A 22154-nucleotide genomic window follows, 5' to 3' on the forward strand; every position below is an offset into this window, starting at 1 on the left:
ACACAGAAAGATCTGTGGCAACAAAGCATGTGGAAAAAAATGAGAATAAGAGTTGCATTCCCAAGTGAGAGCTAGCATTCCACAGAGTATATCACCATCAAGTAATTTTTAGTTTACATAATAAATATCAAGTGAACAGGAAAGCTGCTAAGGCAAATAGTTTTTAAAAAGCAGTAAGTAGTAGGTAAATTGTGTTAATCATATATAATATGAGCTAGCACCTAAATATGCTGAGCTTAGAATATTTGTATTACAGATGTCAAAATCTACTTCTATTCCATAATGTGCAATATTAAACAAAGCAAAGGAAAATATGCACATAGGTATTTTTGCATATAGACAAACTTATATCATCCAATTTTAATCAGAATTCACCCTTCAAAATTCTTGCTTCCTAAAGAAGTATTAAGAATTTTTGAGGTATATTGTTTATGATCAAAAAGTTACAAAATAAAGTAACTGAAATTGTCAAATGCATCAGCAGGACCACTTCATTTGAAAGAGTAAGATGTGTCACCAATCAGGGAAAACTCAGAAAAAAAGGGGGGGGCTCTAGGTATAAAAAGATAATCAGAAAAGGGTAATCAGAGAATGAATCCCACATAAAGAATGGTATTATACTTTATACTGCTGAAATAAACCTTTTGACAACTGAGATTTGTAAATAAATCAGACTGAAAGTTTTCTATGATGCACTGATTCTTTTATAGGTATAAACATGTATTAAGAAAATAGTAAATTAAGAAAACTAAGGTAAATTCTTTTTTGTGCTATTTTTTAATCATCCAGCAGTGTTTGCTGCCAAGTGACTATGTTAACTTAGTTTATTTTAAAACAAAGGCAAACTATAAAGCTATAATAAGAAATCTAGATATAAAATGTAGACATCTATCTATCATCTATCTATTCATCCATATACATAAGTAAACACACACAGCAATATGCAGATATACCTGTGGGGATCTCCAAATATACAACTCTATATTGAGTTAGCTAATAATTTTCCTACTGTAAAGTTTCTAATCTAGTCATAATATTGCAAAGGAACAGAACCATAATCAAAATAGCTCACCACTCCAAATTAGATTGTGTTATTTTTCTAAATTTAGGCAGAGCAAATGTATGTATGCTTTTTTCTTAAATATGATTCAGAGAGAGAGAGTAGTCTATGAAATCATGATTATAAAAATAACATACAATTTAATTGAAATCTAGGATTTTATATTTGGGTCCAATGTAAGTTATCAAGATTAAAGAATCAATGACCCTTCCAGATAAAACTAACTGAATTGAAATACTAACCTGAAAATCAGTTTGTCTAGATAAACATAATTCCACTAGTGGTATTTTCACCAAAATTTGATATCAGAAAAAGATAATTATAGAAAATCAACACTAGTAAGATGAAATGGATCAAACTCATACACATACAAATCACATTTCTTTTTATAACTGATTAATCCTCAGTCACATAGTGTTTGGTGGTTTAGTCGATCAGTTGTGTCCTACTCTGTGACGCCATGGACTGTAGCCCGCCAGGCTTCTCTGTTCATGGGATTCTCCAGGCAAGAGTACTGGAGTGGGTTGCCATTTCCTTCTCCAGGGGATCTTCCCAACTCAGGGGTTGAACCCAGGTCACCTGTATTGCAGGCAGATTCTTTACCAACTGAACTACGAGGGTGTTGACAGTCACCAAATTGTTCCACCATGGGTTTGAGTAGCAGTGTAATAAATTAAGGCTTTACATCAGCCACCTCAGAGGGCACTTTTTGAGAAATCTGCTTCCCCCATCTGAAACAGTGAATTTGGTCAATTTGCACATTTTCCTCACTATTTAGAAGTAGTTATTGAATGGGTTCAATATAATGTATCGCTGCAACAAAAGAGAACCCCTTTAGCAATCCTGTATACCTTTCTTTCATCTTTGGATCTGTGCAGATGGTATTAAACAAATGTTTAAAATTAAGATAAAGAAAACCATTCAAAAATCCCAAGAGTGAAAAGTTACAGGACGCACGAAGAGTCGATAAGGATATGTATTTTTTCCTTCCACTGTGATCTACTGCTATTCAGAACAATCGATTAGACAGGTTCATTATTGTTTTGCAACCACACATAAACCATTATTATCCACATTTACTCCCTAAGGTGTTCTCATGGACAAGTTTTCAATGATTTGTAATTTTAAGTAGCAGCAAGCTTACAACTTGCCTGGCTTAACTTTCCTGGTCCTCTAAAGAGAATTACCAACTTCTACAAGCTGAAGGCCATTGGAACAGTTACAGCCTTCCTGGAAATTTTTCATCAGAGTCACAAATGTTTATCATTCAAAATGTTTATTATATCTAAACCTTAGACTAGTGACTTAACTCTACCCTGCAGAGATTATTTATTGAAGAGAGAATCATCATTCTGGAACTGAAATCTTCTATAAGTGTAACCTTAAGCCATCTTTTTTTTTAATATTTATTTTTATTTATTTATTTGGCTGTGCCAGGTCTTGGTTTCAACACAAGAACACAAGGGATATTTAGTTGTAGCATGTGGGATCTAGTTCCTTGACCAGGGATCGAACCCAGGCCCCATGCATTGGGAGCATGGAGGCTGAGCTACTGGACCATCAAGGATGTCCCTTAAGCCATTATTTTAATAGAGTAATGTGTGCCAATGGTCCCAGTAACTTTAACTCAGATAAAGGAATGACATTATAAAATATGTTATATTTGGGGCGATTTTTATTGTAAATCTGTTATACATAAGGAAAGATGAATAACCTTATTTTGAAACAGGACTTAGAAAGTCTTGTCAAGTTCATTTTTTTCACATCGTAAAATAGTTAACTTTTTGCAAAAAACAGAATAAAGCAAAAGAAAGAGGTGTTTTCTTTGTGGCATTCTCATTCAGGTTGTCTCTCTTTTAAGAGACATTTCTTTCACTAAGCTTAACTTTGTATTTTTGTGTGTACATGATTTTGTCTGTGTGTATAAAAGCTAAACTAACTTATGGTTCTATTCCTCCTGTTTCTAGTAAGGAGGAAACGTGTCATCGTTAAGTGTTCGGGCTTTGGAATCAGAGTTATCAATCCTGGCTCTTCTGCTTACCTTGGACAAATGACTTACTTTTCAGTGAACTCATCTTTAAAATAGGAGAAATAACAGTAATTATTTTTGAAGTTGTTAACCATTTTAGGATTATAGGATTATAGGATATAATACATGTTAGGTACATTATCTGCAAGAAAGAAGTTATGTAGGCAAGGTGAAGAGGGTGGGAGGGGTAAGGGGTAGGAGGAAGGGCTGAATTTGAGCCAGGTATACTCAATTTGAGCCAGCCAGTAGTTAAGACAATATAAAAACAGTTATTTGAATGTTTCCCCCACTATTCACAATAAGGACTTTAAATATGAAAGGTAAGAGAAGACAAGATCACATCCTTAGTATAACAATAGTACTTTGTTGAAAGTTACATCCCTCAGAGACAAGTAATTGCAAAAGAAGGAAGTGATGGTAGGGTAAAGAGAATGATTTATGTTAAAAATTTAAGGGCTTTTGACTTAAGTGCTACTTCTGAAAAACCATTATCCTGGAAATAGCCTGGGAAGCTGATCTGTAAAATGACTGGCTTCCAAAGACAGCTCATAATTTTTTGGATATATTTACTCTTGATTTCTGTTAAAAGTATACATATTGAATGAGTCCCATTCCATCTCACACAAAGAATTCTTTAATTTTTGATAATAAATTGAACTAATACATATTTAAAGATTCATTCAAACTCTATATAATTTTAGAATCATACGTGTACTATCAAACAATGTGTTTAACCAAAATTTGTACTCAGTAATCCAACTATTAACATACATAGAAACGTTTTCTTAATTTATAACTTACTGACTTTACTACTCTTAAAAAATGATTCAAAATCCAACTTTGATGTGTTACTGAATTTTCAGCTGGAATGTCTTCAGACATTCTCACCTTCTTCATTTTGTGAATTTGGGTTTGTTCCTTAAACAGGAATATGTCATTTTTGAAACTACTTCCACTAGATTTATTTGCAATAACTTCTCTTGACGAGTGAAGCCTCTCAGTTGTGTCCAAATCTTCCGGACCCCATCGACTGTAAGCCTGCCACACTCCTCTGTCCATGGGATTTTCCAGGCAAGAATACTGGTTACCATTTCCTTCTCCTCTCTTGAATAGGCTAATGATAAAAACTGAAATACCTAGCTGCGTTATGTAAAGTATTTAGCCCAGGGCTACACTTTTCAGACATCCCTGTGCACCGGAATGCTCTGGAAGTCTTATTAAAAACGCTAATTTATTGGTTCCATCCTTGGAGATTCTGATTCCATGGAGCTAAGACAGGTCTCAGGAATGTACATTTTATTAAGAACTCCCAGGTGATTCTTATACACGTGGTCTAGAGGTCACAGTCAGAAAAAACATTGGTCTAGGACTACTACTGATTTTGTCAACCTGTTTGGTATCAAGATAATCATCAAATTTTAATATGGAACCTGTTTATTATCAAAGTCTTTGAAATATTGTAAAGGTTGATTTCTTTTTAAAAAGAATTTTATTGAAGTATAGTTGATGTGCAATGTTGTGTCAATTTCTTTTATATAGCAAAGTGACCAATATATATATTCTTTTTCATATTATTATCCATTATGGTTTAATCAAGATGTTGAATATAATTGTCTCTTCCTCCCAGCATCCTCCAAGTTTATCTTCAGTTTAAGCTCATTTTTCCTTCTCTTTCCCCTAACTCGGATTCTCCCTCTGCCAATTTCCTCTCTCTTTATAGACTCTTAGCTCATAGTCTTCTCATGACCTACTTTTTCCCCTCCTTAATAGCTTATCCAAGGATAAAGGAAGGGAAAGACACATCTTGGTCTTTCATAGATTTGGGGGATAAAAGCGCTGGATTTGGAGGCAAGGGCTAGCAAAGAAGTGACCAGAGGATAAGACATTTACTCTGCCCAGGCCAGATTCTTCTTTCTCCTAATCTTCTCTAGAAATGCCAGGCTTCTTCCATTTTCTCCTAAAACCCAACAGAACTCAGAGCTCCATCTTCATCAGAGAAATGAAAACTTAGATCATGTAGCCTGTCAGAAGTTGCTTGATTCCAACCTGAGTCCTTTAGTCTTTTCATGGCCTTCCTTGACCACTCTCCTCTCTTAGGAATTTATTGCCATCCAGAGCAAGCCAGGCTCTGCAGTCCTCATACAGTGAGGCAAAGTGCACAAGAGTTTCAGTCAAGAGAATACCTAAGATGTTAGAAATACCCTTCCGTGTCCTGCTTGGACAGCTTGTACTCTGAGACTAGCACTGTTGAAAACAAACTATTCCACAGCCCATGAAGATGATGGTTGAGCCTCTCAGAAAAAGCTCATGTGACTGTGATTGAATTTACCTCTGAAATCCAGATTTATGAATGATCCAGTTTCAGAGAGAAGTCAGCTGGAATCAAACATAGGCTTGGAGTGAAAGTACAGAGTAAAAGATCAAAATCCCGCATGGCTTTGAAATTTTCTAAAGTCTTGAGGAAGTCAGTTTTCTCACCATCTCCATTTCAGATGGGTGCAATGGTCCTGTGATGTGGTTGGCTATTTTGAGGAAATAGTATATAAGCATGAATTAGAACCAGAATGGCACGCATGTGTTGATCGTGATGGTCTTGTTGATGTAAACAGCTCTTCTGGCATTTGCAGACAAAATTTTGACTTCTTCTCAAATCAGCCTCACATACACCACACACACTTGTGGGCAAGATGTGAAATCTCCCCTCTGCCTCCCTGTCTTTAGTTGATATTTCACAGACAAGAAGTTTTCTGTGACTGAACCCTAAATGATCTGTTAATGATTTGGGATTTTAAACAGTTCGTTCTGAAACCTGGTTCTTGTAATCAAGTTTGACATGAAAATAGTACTGTCATTAAATTCAAGGAAATACCATCGTTTAATGCTTAATCACATTAAATTTAAGATAATTTGTATGTCATGAAGTGCTATTTTGGAAACATGAATTTGAACTTCAGTACTCAACAGACCATGTATCTACACAGATGTTAGACTCAGAGCACTTCAGTACTGAGTTGTAGTTTCAGGAAGTTGGTATGAAAAAAAATACCTAATTATTAATTATATTTCAATGCTTTAGAGAATACACACATGTAATTAAAATGCCAGTGATGACAAACATACCATGATTAATTTCTTATAGAAACACTGTTTCTTTCCAGGGGAAAACTCTTACCCTTTCACCTGTCTCCTGAGTTCCTAGGAACATTCCTAGTCTCCAATATGAACGGTGTTATTGTTGTTTGCTGTTTTTTCCCCAAGCAGTTCTGATTGTTTGTCCTACACGTTTTTGTGTGTAGATGTTGTCTGGGTGATGGAGGGGTAGGCATTAAGCTGGACTTCTTACAGGGTCAGTTTACAGAGTAAATTCTAAAAGGGCTGAGCAGAAGATTTACATTTTTAAGCTACATCATTCAAATTATATGGTGAGTAATACATATTATAAATGATATTAACATGTACCTAACATGTCACCCACACAGGAGTTTTAGTCCTTTTTAGTAAAGTAAAGAAAATTCCATTTACTTGACACAAATGATTTTGTCTGACTGCTGTAACCTATCACGATACCTTGAGCAAAACCACTGATGTCATTCAATAAGGAATTAAAATCCATTATTAAAGAGAACCCCATTATAACATTTTATACAATCTACAATGCAAATGAGAACACTGTTTCAACATAAAATGAAAAATCTGAAGGAGGCTAAAGTATTTTCTAAATCAGAAAGAGCCTAGACTTCACTCCTCAGGTTTCTTAAATATGCTTCCAAGTATCCACTCAAAATTGTGGGATACATCTCTGTCTTCCCAGCCTCCAGATTCAAACTTCTCATAATGCAGAGAAAGATCTTCCAGGAGGATCACCTCCCCCAGTGTTGCAAGGCTGTGTTAAACTCCATCCAACTGCTCAGCTCATTCTTATGCTTCTCCAATTTTACTGGATATGATGTTTTTATTGGGGTTCAGGGAAGCATGGCTAATGGCATCAGCAAGCTTTGTAATTTCTCACTGCCAGTTTTCTACACAACTTACACTTTTTGTCAGTCAAACTGCACCAAATTGCTCCAACAATTAATCTTAAAGCGCAGGAGTAGGGGGACTTTTAAATGGACCCCTTCTTGGGATTTTGTGTTTAAAAACAGAAAAGTTCCCATGGGTGAAGGGGTAAGTTAGCTTGTCCAGGCTCTGCCTCTGCTTCACTCTTGGCTCCCGCTCCCCCCACCCACCCAAAAAGAATGAATTACATTTCTCTTCTTGTCCTTTAAATGAATAGCATAGTTTGGGTGAAATTATTGGGCAATTGCATGCCTTTTATGCAGATAATGCTATTTGATGAAAGCGGTGTTTTGATCTGCTAAGGATAATACAGATCCAGGGTTGGATTCATTGGTAAGAGTAAAGCTGTCTTCTGTGATAACTTCATCTCAGCATGAGGTCAGACGGGGGAAAACTGGGATGGAGGATTAAAAAATGACACAGTCGGAGCAGAATTCAGTTCCCTGCTGTGCCCCTCGCTGCACACTATAGCTTATGTTTCTGATCTGTTATGGTATTGTCTGCCTTTCTCTCTCCGAGCAGAAAGAGATTGCTTAAAACTTTTCTTTTTCAGCTACAGGGATTAGTTCTGTGCAGCTTTTTTAATTAAAGAAACTGTATCTTTTTCAAGGCAATTTAAAGCAGTTAGGGAAGGACCATCAACATCTATAACTTGGTACTATTATCTGTAACAAAGTGGAAGCTGTAAATTTGATATTCAGAAGGAGGCAAGGGGAAGCCTTAGAGTTCTGTTGTGTTTTTAACCTTCCGCAATGGCTCAGATCCCTAAAGGAAGACTAGTAAATAAATTATTTTGTAAAAGTCCTGAATCTGTTTCCGTAAGAAGTAACTTCCAGCCGCTTTGCTTTTTAGCTTAGCTGAGCTTGCTTAATTAAATCTCCCCGATGAGAGCGAAGTGCACTTGAAAAGAGGTAAGAGGAAATAGATTTGCCTCTATATCCTTTTCTTTACCCAGAGATCATTTTTAAACATTTCCATTCGACTGCAAGTGATAACAGTAGAAAATGTCTGCTTAATATGGGTAATTTGCATTTAAACAGTGCAAAGTACAACATTATGGCACTTTATCACCACGAACCTTTGCATTTGTGATAAGCGGTCATCATCTTTATTAATCTGAGGGGAGCATGGATTGAATCTCTCTTCAAGTGATGATGAATTTGTCAAGACATATACATTTGAGTAGAATTTATAGCTCAATTTAACCCAGGGTAATGTTGAAAAATCCTCAAATGTTTCAAATAAGGCCTGTATGGTTATCAGTTTACAAAGCACACAGGATCTCTGCTTCAGTTGCAACATATACATCTCCAACTAAATTCCATGCCAGATCAATTAGAAACACTCCCCCTGAGAAGACAGGAACAAACAGAGATTGTTTCCCCAATACCAGCTGAACCCTTGTCTTGAAGAAATGAGAAGCAGTCATCTCAGGCTCCTCACTTCTTACCAGTAAAAATTCAAAGGAAATTCAGAAGACAATAAAGGTTTCATACATCGCGCCACGTTTGATAGAAAATTCTTAAGAGCATCTGCATATAATAGGTTCTTACTACGTTGTTCCCCACATTTCAATATTGCATCTTACTGAAAAAGAGGAAAATCAAATTGGCCTCTGCCTTTTCCTATTATTTTTGTCTTTACTACTACTAATGTTTCTGAGCTAAGTCCATTAAGTCCAGAGCTAAAATCATGTGGCTTGCTCTCATGATTCAAATGGTTAAACTATGTGCCATTACAAAACAGATGGGCAGGAAAATAGACAAGCATACTTAATAAATATATTTTCAAAGTCAATTTTTTATTGGACATATTTTTTTAAAGAAAGTCAGGATGACTGAACACAAGGAAAATATTTTATCCATGCGCTCACTCATTCATTCAACAACCATTTCTTGAGCATCTTCCACATGACAGTGCTTTGTGCTGGACCCTGTGGGTTTAAAGAGGAATAAAGCCCATGATTGATGCTCCAGGAGCTCTCCACTACTGGGAAAGGCCCTTAGCAAAGGACAGGGCCATCGCTTATTACACACAGAAAATACCAAGGAAGATCATTAACCGGTGCTTTCAACTTTCATAAGTAGAAAGCGGGCTGAAAGTGCAGGACATTTCAGAGTAGAAAGTCGGCAAAGGGAGGAGAGGGGAGGATACTACTGGAAAATGAGGAGATTTCCAGTGAATCTTATACTGAGTTATAACCATGTGATTCCTAATTTTTTTGGTAACCTATGAAAAAGTGAAAGTGAAAGTCGCTCAGTCGTGTCTGACTCTTTGCAACCCCATGGAACTCTCCAAGCCAGAATCCTGGAATGGGTGGCCTATTTCTTCTCCAGGGGATCTTCCCAACTCAGGAATCAAACCAGGGTCTCCTACCTTGCAGGTAGATTCTTGACCAGCTGAGCTACCAGGGAAGCCCTTTTTATTGTAACTATGTAACTATGCTTACAAGTTAACTCACAGACTGGATTCTGAAATAGCTAACGAACATTGTATCATGAACAAAATTATCCTGTGTCACTAATTTGTGATAAATCTTGCTAGAGCCTACCTTAAATACCCTATATACTTATACCTAGAATACACTATATACTATATGTATACCTTAAATACAGTACATATACAACTTAATAAAAAGTTTATAGAAAACATGACAAATTTTACAAGGCACACCAGGATAACTATTAATGATAAAGGACACATCTTTTAGTGTGGAATGATGGGCGTGCTCTGTCACTGAGTTGTGTCCGACTCTGCGACCCCATGAACTGTAGCCCACCAGGCTCCTCTGTCCATAGGATTCTCCAGGCAAGAATACTGGAGTGGGTTGCCATGCCCTCCTCCAGGGGATCTTCCTGACCAGGGATTGAACTGGGGTCTCCTGTGATGCAGGCAGATTCTTTACCATCTGAGCTACCAGGGAAGCCTGTGGAATAATAATGTAGCAGGTTCTAAACCCATATATGGAGTTAACCCAAAATGTGAAAAGATGCCTCTGTGTTCCAAGTCCTTCATAGAACCAGGTCTTTTAGGTGGCTCAAGCAAAACCAAGTCAGCAGTTGGGTTACGTTCCACAGCTGTGTTCCCACCGAAGATCAGAGACACTTGCAGGCTTGGTTTATGCAAAGGAACAGAAAGTAATGTCCCAGAAAAACAGGGTCCCATTTAAAGTTCGGTTTGTCTGATCACCAGGTCACTCAGTGGCTCCAAAAGGCGTGTGCCTTAAGAGAGCCCTATCTTGCTTAAATGAAAGGTAATGAGCATGTTTTCCACTACAAACAGTCATTTAATTTTACGACTTTGTCAGTGATCAAGTCAGAGTATTTGTGCTGTGGTTTCCCTCAACCCAACAATCAAGAGAAATAGGTCACTTATTTTTGCAAAGAGGGGGGAAACAGAACTCCTGATGAGAACATTAGCACTCCCTGACACTCTGTGTGTAAGTCCAGTCCTGGCGATGTAGATTGTTCCAGATTAATTACTTGCTACATGCAAAGTGATTTGCTTTCCTCACTGACTAGCAGCCCCAGCCTCTGTTTCAAGGGACTCATCACTTATTTGTTCTCAGTTGAGACCTGTGAAGTGTGTTAGTCACTCAGTTGTGTCCATCTCTTGGGACCCCATGGACTGCAGCCCACCAGGCTCCTCTGTCCATGAGATTCTCCAGGCAAGAATACGGGAGTGGGTTGTCATTTCCTCCTCCAAGGGATCTTCCCGACCCAGGGATGGAAGCTGGGTCTCCTGCATTGCAGGCAGATTCTCTACCGTCTGAGCCACCAGGGGAAGCCCCAGTTGAGACCTAACCTCCTTCCTATGCATTATTGGCTTTCCTGATCTTTTCAAAGGAGGAGCTGGGAGGTCAGGTGCCTTTCCTCCCCTTCTCATCATCCTTTGGAGTCTGATCAGCGAGAGAGAATGCAGCCCAGGCAACTCCCCAATCTGAGTGCCCTGAGCAGGCCTCTTCAGCCTCAGCCCCTTAGAGCAGGTGTAGTAAGTCCACAGAATACCTCCGAAGTCCAGTGGTGTTCACAAGCCTCGGTGGAGAGCCTCCTACCTGCCTGTCCAGAGCTCTCCTTCTGCATGCCTGAAAGCCCCCCTGTCAAAGGAGGAAGTGGCTGCGGGGGGGACCGTCTGCTCCCCATGGGAGGGAGGCAGGAACAGCTGCCACCCAGGCCCTACACTCCAGGCTGGAGCTTTAGGACAGAAGGAGAAAACTGACAGCCCCCAAACAACAGCCTCCCTCCTGGGAAGGCTCTGTGAAGCTTATTATGATGGACAAGCATCACCTTCAGGTGGGAAGTGGTTGGAGGCTCAGAGCAGGTGCTGGCAGCCCTGCCTCAGCGGAGGGGCAAGACACGCCCCCCCCCCCCCCCAATCCCAGACCCCAGGGCACGGTCAGACCCTTCCTAATGGAAAAATGAGCTGGAGGGTCTGCCCACTGGCTTCCTCCCCCAGCTCTCTTCAGAAGCTTGCAAGGGCTGAAGGCCTACATTTCCAGGAGAGACAGTAGGGGCTACGAGGAGGGGAGCGTGGCAGCATTTTTTTTTTTTTCCGGAGAGCTGCGTATCAGTGTGACAAGGGGGCTCCACGGGAGGCCGATGCCGCCAGCTCCCTCTTATTATCCCCCCGCAGGATCTGCTGCATTAAACTGGCAAAGTCACCAGCAGCAGCCCGCCACAGTTTGCAGTGAGCGGCCAGAGGTTTGCAAAACAGACAGCGCCGTCTTGCATTTCTCCTTGCTCGCTAGAGTTTTTATTGCAGCCGAGGGCACCGCGTGAGCAGGGGCCCCCGTCCTGGCCCTCCCCCGACAACCGCTCAGCGAGGCAAAACGCCTGATGGTCACATAGCAAGCTGCCTGCTTTCCAGGGATTCATTTGGAGGAGAAAGTGTGCGCTGGAGTTTGGCACCGCACAACACCAGCTTTTCTTTCCTAAGGGCCTCAAACGATGGAAATTCTTTGTTAGGGAGGGAAAAATAAAGGAAGAAAAGGCGAAGCCCGAAACTTAACACGCTGGATTGCAGGCTGAGCTTCCTCAGGCTTGAATTCGTTGCTCAAGACACCTGCCTGCTTTGTCCACCAGCGACTCCTGGCAGAGAGTGCAAGGGGCCCGTATTAATGAGTTCTAGAATCTTCTCTCTGCATCCAATTAGTGTGAATGTTCAGCATCACCTACTGAAAAACTTTGAATATCCTGTATCAGGGAGCTGGACTCCAGACAGGCTCCAAGATTTATTACCATTTCTAAATTTTATGAATTCTATTGTTTCTTACCCTTATTACCAGCATTAGCTCTAATGAGGGTTCTGGGCGGGGGGAGCTGAAAAGGAGAAACACTCACCCCAGCTTCCACCTGTTCTACCAGTAATGTAGCTCTTCTAACCCCTTTGGGATGGGTCCAAGTGTCTTTTCCATGTCTGTGTCTGTTCTGTGTGTGTGTGTATCCCCAGATAACAAGGCATGAAAGAACCAGGGCAGGGTGTTACCTGGATACCCTAGGAAAGTTTTGAACACTTAATATGTTTTCGTGGCAACTGGACTACAAACAGTGATTTATGAATCAACTTTCCAGTTTCCTTCTGATCTTGTCAAGGATGCAAATTTTGTGTTTGTGCGTTTGTCAGTCACATCTCCAGTGTACCTTCCTAACTGACAAGTTTTCTTAAGAAAACGAGAATGGCGAGAATGAAAGGAGGCTGGTAATCTGCTCCCACCACCTTGTTGTTGCTGTTTTGTTTTTTCCAATGTGAAATACACGTGGCAGGAAGGAGGCTGACCCACCCCCAGGGCGACTGTAGATTCTTCCCTCAAAGATGTGTTTGTGGTGCTTAGCATCACTGGTGCCCCAGGAGGCCGGGGAGCCAGTCTGGTTGCTCAAGTATGATTGCTACTTCTTAACGCAATGCGTGGCAGTACGCTTAGTCACTTAGCAACTTCGGGAACTCAGACTGGGGGACTCGATACACTAATTTAAGTTCACATATTCTTGTCATTTCGATCCCCAAACTTTGGCGAAACTCTATCCTAAAGGTTCAGGCTTTTCTAGGAGGCATTGTTCTTGTTTTCCGAGGGCTTAGTCTGTGTCTGATTCTGCACCTGCTTACAAACGCCAAGTATGTTTCCTCCGGCCCAAGTAGGGTTAGACGCAGGTCGGTGGAATCCTCTGTTCTGAAGTTGAACGCGGAGGTGGAAGGAGAAGGCTCCGGGGCCCCTCTGCCACGTTTCTAAGAACATGTCTGGGTGGCGCGGGACACTATTCCTCAGCAGCACCTCGCCCCCCACCCCCAATACGCTAGGGCGCCCCAAGAGGAGCCATGCGCGCTCCTGTCTTCCCGGAGCGAACACGTCCAGATTCGGCCTCCGCTGGTCCCGGCACCGAAAGGTGCCCGCCGGTTCGCAGGGCCGAAGAGCCTGCGGTCTGCTCTGCTAAGGTCTTGGGCTGGCTGTTCCAAAACTCCGGAGCAGACTGAACTTAAAGCTACCCCGGGAGGGAGCCCTGTCTTCCTGCTAGGGTGGGCTGGGGCGGAAAAGCCCGGAGTTTCCCGGGGAACTTGAGTGAGTAAAAAGTGACAGTGCCTAGTGCACAGCAGTAAACTTTTTTATTTCTTCCCAGAGCAAGCATCGTCTAGGCAGGGGTGGCCTTCGGTTGCTAATTTGAGGGGAGAACAGGGAGGGAGAGAGAGAGAGAAGAGAGAATGCGGAGTGTGCAGCCTCTGGGGGACTCCAGAATCCGTGCCCGGACCGGGGCGCGTTTGCTGCAGTCCTGGAGCTGAAACCCCAGGGTGGACACTTGTTCTCCGGCAGCGCCGCGTCGGGGCTGCTGATGAAGCCTGAGTGTTTAGAGACTCAGACTTTCCCTGTCGGAAGGTCATTTACACTTCTCAGCCTCGGACGAGAGGTCACTCTGGAAGGGAAGGCGCGGGTCATTTTCAGAGGCTCTGTGAAGGACGGGCCGCCTACCGGGGGGTGGAAATCCTTAATTACACCCTTCTGCCTCGAAATCTATCTTTCCGGCAGTGTCTTGCACTCCCACCTCCTCGGGTGACTCAGCTGACCTGAAATGCCCACCCTACGGAAGATCAAGAAAAGTAGTTTTGGAAGAAGGTTAAAGGTTTGATTACACAGACAAGCGTTTACACTTAGGTCCAAAGCAATTACCGCCCCCTCCCCCAGCTCCTCCTCCGGGCCCCTCGGAGAGGAGAAGGACAGACACCCGCCCCCCCGCCTCGACGCGCGTACCCCAAGCAGTTTGCTGGCGCGTGTGAATTTCAGTGGGCGCTGTTTAACTTCGTTAGTGTTTGCAATCAGCGGCGGGCAGACCCCTCGTCGGAGCCGCAGAGCCGGCCAGAGCCATTCATCAGCGTGAAGTGTTATTCATGGATGACCCCTAAATCACGGCCGGAGTAGTAGATGCCCTGATTGGTCGCAGCATGGGAGCCTCGGTGCTTTCCCGAACCCGACGCGGCCGGGAGGAGGGCGGGAGGAAGGGAGGGGCGGCGAACGTGGTTCAGTCCGGCAAATCCCATTTGACAGAAAAAGGCAGTAAACGGGGAATCTCTCTTTCCGAATAAAGGAGAAGGAGAAGAAATAAAGTACCTGTCATCTTGACAAGTGGCGGCGCGGAGGAGTCCGGGATTATAAATGATCGCGGCCGGTCCAGCTCGCCCCGCGATTGGGCTCTCCCGCGAATCCGCACGGGGGAAGCGCATGGTAGGCTCCTCGGTTCGGCTCCTGCACTCTCTCTCTCGCGCGCACACACACACACACACACACACACACACACACACGGACACGTGTACGCGCCTGGGGCCCGGGCACTCTCGGTCCGGCGCGTCTCCCACGTCACCCCGTTCAGGTCCCGGGTACCCCTCCCGGGCCCTGCGCCCGCCCGGCTCGCGGGCTCACCTCACGCGCTTCTCCGTTCTCCGGCTCCCCCGGGGGACCGGGGACCGAAAAACTCCGGCCCGGGCCTCGCCGGCCGAGGAGGAGGAGGCTGGAGGGGGCCGGCGGGAAGGGAGAGAGGGAGAGCGCGGGGGAGAAAAAGAAAGTGAACTCATTGGCGCTCCGCGCGCGCTGCCCTCCCCTCGCCGCGTCTCTCGTCCGCCGCGGCCAGGCGGTGCGCAGGGAAGGAAGTTGTAACACTTGCCGAGACCCCCTCCCCGCACCCCCTCCCCCGCCCCGCTCTCCCGGCGGGGCCCCCTCCCCCGCGTCCGGCTCCTTTGAATTTGGCCAAGTGCGGGGTGTGTGTGTGTGTGTGTGTGTGTGAGTGAGTGTGTGTGTGTGTGTGTGTGTGTGCGCGCGCGCGCGCTGCTCGGGTGGACGCGGCGGCGGCGGCGGCGGCCGGGCAGCGAGCGGGCGGCGCGGCGAGCCGAGCGCGGTAAGTGCGGCGCCGCCGCCGGCGCGCCCTCCTTCCTTTCGGGGGTCCTAGTGCCCGGGCCGTGGCGCCCGAGCCGGAGGGAAGGCGGGCGGGAGGCCGGCCCGGCCGGCGGCGCGGTTCTCCGAGCCGCGCTGGGTGGCGCCGCCAAGTTGGCCAGCCCCGGGGGCCCCGGAGCATCTCGTCGGCGAGCAGGCTTTCCCCGGGGCTGGCCTCCCGGGTCCCGGCCTCCCCGTGCCCGCCCCTCCCCTCGCGCCTGACACCTCGGGTTGTCAGCTCAGGTGGGAACTTCGCGGGTTGCCTCTCGCCAGAGGATCTGGGCGCCGCTCCCCCCTAGATCGGGGAGCCCCGGGCTGCCTGATTCCCCGGGAAAGGCAGCCGGGCCGGGGCGCTCCGTGGGGGCAGGGAGCCCAGCCCGCCCGGCTCTGGTCGGGGCGATCCCCAGTTTCGTAGTGCGGCCCCAGGTCCTCTGTGTGAGTAGGAAGGAATCTCGCAAGATCCTGTGGGGCTTCCAGCGAGTGGGGAGCCTGGGATGTCACCTCTCTTCCGGGGAAGTGGAAAATTGGCTTCTCCAAATCTCGGGGAGCCAAGTTGGGAAGGACTGGAGGCAGAAAGCGGCTGGGATCGTGTAGGGAATGGTGGATCTAGACTGCAACTTGAGCTGTTTGAAACTCCGGGTGAGGCTGCAGGCAAACAAGCAAATATCCTGAACCGGGCATAACGAGCACAGATTCCTGAGTCTGCAAGTTGGTATCATGTTTTACAACAGAGTGAAATATTTTTACAACAGCTTCAACTATCTTAGATGGAGGTGGGTTCGTCTGCGTCCGATCTCTGCTGAACACCTTATGCAGTTTGAATTCCGTGACTGCCTCACCTTTAAGGTGGTTGCAGTGGTAACCTGCTACTAATTCTTATTGCAGAGGAAGGGTAAGGAGTAATTTTACCGTTATCCAGCAAATACTTTTTTGTTTACTGAAGTCATTGTAATTTAAAGCTAGAGGAAAGTTTCCGGGGGACTTTGGGGTAAGTGCAGTGGAAGTGAAGAGGGAGCGCTGTCCAAACACTTTTACAGGGCCCCAGACAGCCGAGATACCGAGGACAGGACTGTCTCTTCATAATACTCTATTTCTTATCTTCTGACAATGTATTTGTCAAACATTTGCAGGCTCTGGCAGAATCCACTGGGTGGTCTTTTCACTGAAATAGAAATATGTTCAGGAATTACCTTTCCCTTCTGTTGTCATAAGGAAAAAAAAAAAGACAGGACTGGAATCTTTGGAGAGCTTGGAGGAGTATCCAAAAAGATGGTATTGCAACCGAGCAGAACTTGGTGATTTTATTTCTTTTGGGAGTTTGTTTAAAATACCCAGCACACACACACCCCACCGGCCAGTTGCCTACCTGGAGAAGTACTTGTAGTCTTTTTAGTGTATTAGGAACAGAGTTTAGAATTAAGACTGTGTGATTAAAATTCATGATAGATTTTCATATTTCAGTTGAAACAAAAGATTTCACAAATATGCCAACAGCCTTGCTTTGTGCGTTCCTTAATACATTCTTAATCATCTAAAACTTTTAGCTTGTATTTCTTAGTATATGAAATTCTTGGAAGAGCCTTGAAACTTTTGATTTGTGATTCTAAATGCAGAGCAAATATTTAATTCTTGCTCTAAGAGTGAGGGGTTAGTTCAGTAATAAGACTTGCTAATCCCACTTTAAAATGTCACCGCATTCACAAATTATTCCTAAATTCTTTAAGGGGGGGTGGGGTTATAATGAGTTAGTTATTCTATTGTGTGTTTCAGGATTACTTGTATCTCTCTTTGCTGTTGCATTTTTCTGAACAATCTTTTCTCTTTCCTTACATGAATTTTAGTGTTCCTCTTACTCCAAGGTACTATTTTTTGTTTTTTTAATTTTTAAACAACGTATTATGAGGGAAAGTAGTTTCTTTGAGTAAGACAAATTTATTATACACATACTACACAATTTTCATGAAAAATGAACTTATATACTAATATCTATAGTAGTGCTCATATATTTGGAAAATCTGTTAGCATCCTGTGCTAAGACATCCGTGTTAGCAGCCCATAGAAAGTGAACATCGACCCTGATGAGGACTGCTTGGGTATCTGAGATAACCCAGACGAATTTATAGTAGAATTCTGACTACTTATTTTTTGAAACTGAATCATTTTGCATGGCTGTGTTTATTTTCTAGAAAGACATGTTTTAGGTAAATTATAGAGGCTTTTCATACTATGATCTTGGAGGCGTGTCATGAGTTTGTTGGGTTAGAAAAGAGAACCTGCTTTATTAGGCTGAAGACAAAGAAAGATAAGGATGCTTACCTCTGAATAGATGAAAGCACTTAAATAGAGTGAAAAGTTGTAAATTTATTTGGAAAGAGAACCTAGCTAAACAATAATAATCCAGTTAGCAAGTTCAAGCTGGTCCTTCTTATCTTTGCTTCTGGGAGCCAAGAATAATTATTCTCTTTGTAAAAGAGTCGAGCAAATAAGAATCCAGACGAAAGTGTGTTCCTATCATTGTGAGTTGAATGAGCTACCAGAAATACCTGATCAACTTTCAGCTGCCAAATTATATTTTTGCAGTAGCTGTGAAAGTGTGCTTGTAAATGCTGAAGTTTATCCTTTTAATGACAGTACTGGCAAATAAGTCCTGAGGATGATCAAAGTCTGATAGAAAACCACTAGAAAGACAACTTTATTAGTTTACTAATACTGGTTGTATAAATATATTTACCTCCTTTCTGTTAAGCTTTATTTTTCACTTAAAAAGACCTGGTCTCTGGGTGGCTGAGGAATGTCATCCAGGTATTGCACTTATGTGAAGCAGTGTCTTCAGCAGCATTAATGAATAATCTGCCCTTTTATTGAAGATGTGCTGTAGAAATCTATTAAGCATGTTCAGTTATGCATTACTTATCTACCAGTGTTTTGATAGTCAAATGTCTATTTTGACTCTTAGGACAACACACGTAGATGGAGAATAGCCGGAAAGAATACAGTAATTTGCTATCAAACTTTTACTCTGATCTGCAACCAATTATACATTCCTTTGAATTTTCCATTTAAGTTATATTTGTTTTATAAAGTGGGATGAGAGTGGAGAAGAATTTAACATGCATTCAGAATAAAGAAGTGCACTGCAAAGCTAGTATAAGAATACCATACTACTGAAAAGTTTCAGCAACTGAGTCTTAGAAATTATCTCATGGAAGCTTCTTTGAGGACACATTCAGAACCTGATTTTGGCGATACCAGCTATTTTAAGAGTCCTGATGGAACTTTTGTGAGTAACAAAAGAAAAAAAAATTCTTACTTTCAAAACTGATTAATTGTTGTGTTTTATAAAAACTGATTTATTTCATACTTTTTTATACCAAGCATTACCATTATGAAGCTCTCCTTCTAATTGAGATTAATGTTTCTGAGCAAAGAAGTGGTTTGGAGGGCTGCATTCATTTTGAGTGCTATTGTAATCAATTTTAGATACAGCATTCCACAGTGGATCAGTTTGCATCCAGACCTGCCTTATTATATAGAATTAACTTGTTGGTGATTGATAGTGTTACTTCTATATCCTGAGAAGTCATTTGTTTCCAAACAAGTGTGATGGCTTGTACAAGTCTCAAAATACTGCTTTTCATAATTAAAACATCCTTTGAGGGACCTAATTTGAACTTTCTCTAAGAACTAGATAAAGCATGAAGACGCAATTCATTAATATGTTTTCAAATAAAATAGCCTCTCCCCAATACAGTAGGCCTCAAGGTGTGTTTTCTTGCTCATCAAAAGGTTTTATCACTTTTGGGGTGTAAGTGGCAAACATACATTTAGGTTATTTCCTTTTTTGTTTATTATCAACATTCTAGTTGAGTTTTTGAAGGATTTCTTAGAATTATAGATCTACATCTCATGCATGTATTATAACTTATTTCACAAGGCGGTAGGTATAATCCTGACAATGAAAGGTAATGCATGTGGAGGTAATTCTTTATCCTCTTTGGAAACCTGGAAAAATGGTGAATGGTATTGTCCCTACTGTGATATTTGCATCTGTCTCTTAGCTGTGTCTAGCCAGTCTCAGCTTTATCAGCTTTTCATTCTTTTCTGAAAGACCACATTAAGATTTTCTTGGGCTTTGGTCCATATTGCATTGCTTAGTGTGCTACATGCTTGTAGTCTCAGTAAAATAAAATATTAAAAGCATAGACTATAAGATTAACACCGATAAGTATTCTAATATAGCCAGAGTGTGCAGGATTTTTAAATAAAGGTGGAACTGCTTTATAGGTTCATATGAAGTTCCATAGTGGCATTGTCCTTGGTTTTCAGGGAAAAAAGACTTTGTAGGAAATGTGTTTGTTGTGTTTTCATTTTCTTCTCTGTATTAATGGATTCTTTACATTGCATCAGTGTTTTTCCAGTTATGAACATTCATTAAAAACAATTTTAACACTAAACTAATGCCCTTAAATAGCCATTTTCAAAGCATTCTTCTAGCCAGTCATTAGAACATAGACTATCAAAATACAGAAACATGCTGTAAGATGTATAGATGTTTCATATAGCAAAACCACAATAGGATTCATTCACTGAAAGAATTTTGTTGAAGTTCTTTTGCTAGTTTTGATTCAATAACTGATGACTGGCTAGCTAGAACAAGCTACATAGTAGTCTCATAAAAGATAGCATCCATTCAAACCTGTTTGTTTCTACTTTAAATAAATCTCTATACAAATAATGTCAGTATCATAGAATGTACTCATAAACCATGTGAGTAAAGAACTGAAACCGTATCGGATATCAGATGATGATAATGATGATGTTGACGAAGAGACTTTTACTGCCCTGTTGATACTTTTGCAGTCTTGGAAGGGCTACTTCTGACTTTTCAAACAAATCTGTGATAGGTGGCAGTCTTAACTGAGTTCCATGACTTCGGTGAAATAATAGATGGTTCTAATGCAATAAAGAGCATGTGTAGGATGAAATGTATCCTTCTATCAAACTATACTATAGTTGTGTTCTTTATTGTAGATTAGGAGTTGATAACCGCTTGTGGGGATGTGGCCATTTAAAAGTCCTTTTCTGTGTGTTTGTAGTCCTCTGGCTTACCCTAGGGCATGCAAAACAGCAAGCATCCTTTGTGAAAATGAGGTGTTTTGAGAAAAATAGGTGCATATATTCCCACTTGGATATATATACATGTTCAATTATAGAAAAGTTAGTGTGAGATGCTGTTTACTGACAAAGTATCTTCAAGTATGGTATAATACTTTTTACTTCTATTAGAGACACTGGAGAGAAGGGGGGAAGATGTGATTTGGGTTTCCAGGGGAGAGAATCATATTACTTAATAGTAATCATATTATCACATTGTTTCATAGTAATAATTTTATAATTATTATGGGTCTACTGGATCTCTGCCTCAAAACCAAAAGAATATGCAGAAAGAGACCAGAGGAAAAAAGAGAGGGGAGTTGAGGGGGGAGGGCGGGAGAAAGGGAGAGGGGAGGAGAGGAAGAGGAGGCAATATGATTATGAAAATCTGTTACAAAAAGTGATGGTCTTTTGAGCACTGTCTGTGTTTAGCAGCATATTTGACAGGAAAAGCAGTCTATAAAGGGCATATTTGGTTATTTAAGTTAATTGGGTAAGTACAAGAGAAAATTAACTTCTAGTTGGTTTTTTTTTTCACTTTTTAAGTATGTGCATTTTAAGTCCCTGCATGGGAATTTGAACTTCACTGTCTTTTTTAAAAAAATCATTCAAGAAATTCTAAATATTGTATATGGTTCTTCATATTGTTGAGGAAAAGAAGCGTATTAACAGCTCTGTTTTATAAGGATACTTTCTTTGTATATGGGACTTATCAGTAACTTATAATTTAATAATTATAAATTTTATGTAGAGATGTATAAGAAACATTCCAATTATTTTAAAGGCTCATTTAGGAGGTAACTAATGAGATCACTTATCTTTGAAGATCAGGCTTGTAACCAATACATTTCCATCATACTGCCATTTCTTCGGTGATCAGTTACACTTGCCAGAATTGTTGTGATAATTCCTCTTGAGATGGCCATAATTTAGACAGAAATAACAGCGTGGTGACGACTGTCTGCCTTCAGTCCGATTCTAAGCACTTCTGAATAGTGGGGTGATGTGAATTTGTGGTCCCTGCTTCGCCCAGGAAAAAAAGAGAAAAGCTATTCTCTTATTAGAATGGATGATTTCACCTCAAGTTAAGCTTGACGAATCTTTTATGATTAGAACTGTGGACCCCTATCAGTGCGAGGGGGGTGCAGTATCTTGATAACAGGGGCGTTTCTAAAGAAGAGGTCCTTCTTTCTTCAAGAGCGTGTTAGCACCTGCGCTGTGCTCAGCATTTGGCTTCTCTGCTGGAGAGGTATCTTAGGACAGCTCATGGACTTGGGTCACACACTGGAAGGTATGTTCTACAGACAGTCATAGGACAGGATTGAAATGACTTTCATTTAAGTTTTAATTTTTCATGCAACATGAAATTCATGAAGTATTTTAATGTACTGGCAGGAAGCACATGTAGATACGTTCATGTTGGGATGTGTTTATTTCGGTAATTA

The 22154-nt window shown here is 42.0% G+C and overlaps 1 protein-coding gene across 14 annotated transcripts in view; it reads left to right on the forward strand.

The window, feature by feature from the left end:
* Window positions 1-22154, forward strand: part of TENM3 (teneurin transmembrane protein 3) — a 2746241-nt gene that overhangs the window by 2109918 nt on the left and 614169 nt on the right. Inside the window, exon 1 of one of the 14 annotated variants that reach the window (XM_027530165.1) lies at window positions 14783-14853. The exons of 12 other annotated variants lie outside the window; for them this stretch is intronic. The gene's annotated coding sequence lies outside the window, so the exon portion shown is untranslated. Of the gene's footprint in view, window positions 1-14782; window positions 14854-15501; window positions 15521-22154 lie in introns of those variants that run through there. One more of the 14 variants, XM_027530166.1, reaches the window with a different exon arrangement.

Source organism: Bos indicus x Bos taurus, chromosome 27 (assembly GCF_003369695.1).
Source record: "Bos indicus x Bos taurus breed Angus x Brahman F1 hybrid chromosome 27, Bos_hybrid_MaternalHap_v2.0, whole genome shotgun sequence".
NCBI lineage: Eukaryota > Metazoa > Chordata > Mammalia > Artiodactyla > Bovidae > Bos > Bos indicus x Bos taurus.